The following is a 3311-nucleotide window of genomic DNA, read 5'->3' on the forward strand; positions in this document are numbered from 1 at the left end:
TCCCTGTGTATGCGACTGTGTGTGTGTGTGTGTGTGTGTGTGTGTTCATCCGTATGGCCACGCCCTCCCTGTGTTTCACACCTGCTCCTCATTGTGTATTGTTAGTGTGTGAGTCTAAATATAAGTCTTTTGTTTAAGTGTGAATATTTTCTGTGTTTAATCTTACATGTACCTGATGCTTACGTTTGATGTTTTGTGCGAATAAACGTTTCGTCCAGTTTCAGGCAACTCGTCCCCGTATCCTGCTCTGCCTCCTCACGTTACATTTACTTGTACCAAGAATAAGAATATCTACTGCAGGGGACATAGCATTTTTCTATAAAGCTCCCACACTATGGAATAACCTTCCTGTAACTGTTCGAGACTCATACACATTCTCAATATTTAAGGCTAGGCTGAAAACCTATTTGTACAGTCAGGCATTTTATTAACTACTTCCCATTTTAGGTAAAGGTGTACATTTAGGGGTCTGTCATTCGTAAGTCTCCCAGTCAGCTAGACTTAATGTGAAGCATTCAAATATAAAATGAAGATGTAGACTTCAGAATTAGTTCAAGAGAATAGCTGGTCCTGTCCTTTATTGCAGGTAATGTTAACAAGCATTACTGAGGAACCCTCCGGAGAATGTCTAACAATCAAACAAAGAACCCACATTTTCATACATTTGTCAGAAGTGATTATGTATTCTCCCCACTTTTGTACATACTAGTGTTTGCATTCGCCACCATTACATACATTATTCAGCATATGCAAGCTGATATTCAACTCCCACACCAGTTGGAAGCCGATACCACGTTCCAAGAGAAGACTTCTCTTAACCTTGTCCTAAAGAAGATTGTTTTTCTATACGGTCCTGAGCCTGGTGGAGAGGTCATATATGTTATTCTGAGGTCCAACAAAGCCTACCAAGGATCCTTTGCTGAATCCTGCAGAGGCCTCTATAGAGGTCTCTGCCCTGTACACAAATCATTCTGAAAGGACAAAGAATCTCTATACTCTCTTATGTTTTATGTTATTTACCTGTCTACTGCACGGTTAGGCCTCTTTTCCCTGTTAACACTCTTTTCATTACCTCATTTTAGCTAATGCTAAGCTTACTACATTCTTGACTTCTAACAAGCCAAGAGAGCTCTCATACAGTAAAATACGTGAATATATAAATGAACAAAAATTAAACAAAAATAAATGAACAAAAAAAGCTAACAAAAATAAATGAACAAAATAACCACTCATAAACAAACAAAATAAATGAATGAAATGAACAAAATAAACACTTGATAAAGCTCATCCCATTTCCCTCTGCTTCACTGTATTAAAACTCAGCCATTACATCCATGAGACTGCTGAAGATGTAGGCCACACCCCCGAAACCGAGTCAGAAGGATTAGCCTTCAGATCAATAACTAGTTCTAGCCATACATCGAGAGACATGTGGACTTAGGCTGCCACAAGGAGTTCAAGCCAGTACCGTGACAGTGCCTGACTTAGGTTGTCAGAGCGTACACCCAGAATCTTACCAATCCTCGGTCACATGCCTTCCTCGACTGACTATCATCACTCATTCATCACTGAGGCGATGTCAGCCCAGTGGCTAGATCATCCATACGTAAATTTAAATGTTTGTTTTCCCAGAGAAACCTTGTGTCCTGATCTGCTCATTGGACAGGGGGAGGTGAGCACCTTCTGGTCCAACCACTGAGTGTGTGGCACCTGTATCTACCAGGAACACAGATTTTTGAGGACTGTTAATTGAAACTTGCACTTTGGGCTCCCCTGTAGGTGAGCTTGATGTTACCAATTGTAGGTGCTCCCCGTTTAGGTCCCCTGGGCACCTTCAATACCATCCTTCATCGGGGCATGTGCAGCTTATATGTCTAGGTTGCCCACATGTCCAGAAATCTATCTGAGGTCTCTGATCTTGCTCTCCTTCTATTAATTGTTGAACTTGCTGATTTCCACCTTGCTGGTACACACCATTTGGTGGCATGTTGACAGGTCTTTGCATTCCTCCTTGTCCTCTACCTCTGCATCTTCATCTTCCTCCACTAGAGGAAGAGGATTTGTTGCTTAACTATTACAGCAGCCTGATTTGTTGCATCCTCTTTTTTTCTTCTCTTTCTTTTTCAGTTCCATTAAATGAGCCTTCCGTAATTGTATTGTCAATTTCTCCATACTGTCTTTTTCTTGTTCTTTCTTTTTCCTGCATCTTTCCATATGATGCATTATGTGGTCTTTGAAAACGGACCACCCCATAGTGCTTAAACCTACAACCTCTTCCAATGCATCTTGCACTTCTTCAGGCATGCTTTTCTTGAGCATCATTTGAAAGAGTCTTTGATAAGTTTCATTTTGATTCCATGTTGACTCTGTTTACTTCGGCCACTTTCTTTGAAAGGTGTTGGTGTACTCATTGACACATGTTCCTGGCTTCAGTTTCATGTTTTCTAGCTGATTGGGATCCATCTTTGATGGGCATTCTTGTCTGATAGCCTCCCACATCTTGTTTATGTGTGGGTCAAACGGTGTATCATCCTAGCCATTCTTGATGGGGTTCTCCATTTTTGCTATTGAGAAAATATTTTCCATCCTTCCTTTTCTAACGTTTGTGACAAGATAGCTTTTATATCTCCAATGGCCAACTGATGCCCTGCTGTGTGTTCTTCAAAGGCTGTAATCCATCTTTGACCTCCACTATTTATGTTTGGCAGTTGTTCAATCAGTCCTTTTAAATCTATAAATGACCATGGCACAGAAGTACATTTGTGTCCTTTATATAATAGTGGGGACTCTCTAACTTGATATTTCTGTGCTAATCTTGCAGATCTTCTGGGAGGTTGCTTCACTTTCACTTTCATTGTATACTTCATTAAAGCCCATTAAGTCTTCTTCCTGTATACGGAGCTCAGTTTCCTTCATAACTTTCTTTTGCCTTTTCTCTTCCCTTCCAGCACCTTCTTGGTCATCTCTGTTGCGAACACTCTTGAAGCTTTCACTTTAACTCTCTCAACATACTTTCATGTCTTTACTTGCTCTTCCATTTCTTTCAGCTCTTTCTGTACAACCTCATGTCTTCTTTCGGCCTGCTCTTCTCAGTCTATTATTATTATCTCTCCTTCAATTTGCCAGTGAAATGCGCTTTTTCTTCTTTGTATGGTTCACTCCTTGGTTCTGATTGCAGTTCTAGTCAACTTGTTTTCCTATTATGGAGTATTTAACTGAACTGGTGGAGCCTTTTGTTTTATCATACCTTCTGAAATAGTCAATAGACTACTTTGGTTAAGCCTTGAGTTTGGAACTATAAAGGGGTTTCA

This window comes from Electrophorus electricus, chromosome 6, assembly GCF_013358815.1.
Source record: "Electrophorus electricus isolate fEleEle1 chromosome 6, fEleEle1.pri, whole genome shotgun sequence".
Taxonomy (NCBI): Eukaryota; Metazoa; Chordata; class Actinopteri; order Gymnotiformes; family Gymnotidae; genus Electrophorus; species Electrophorus electricus.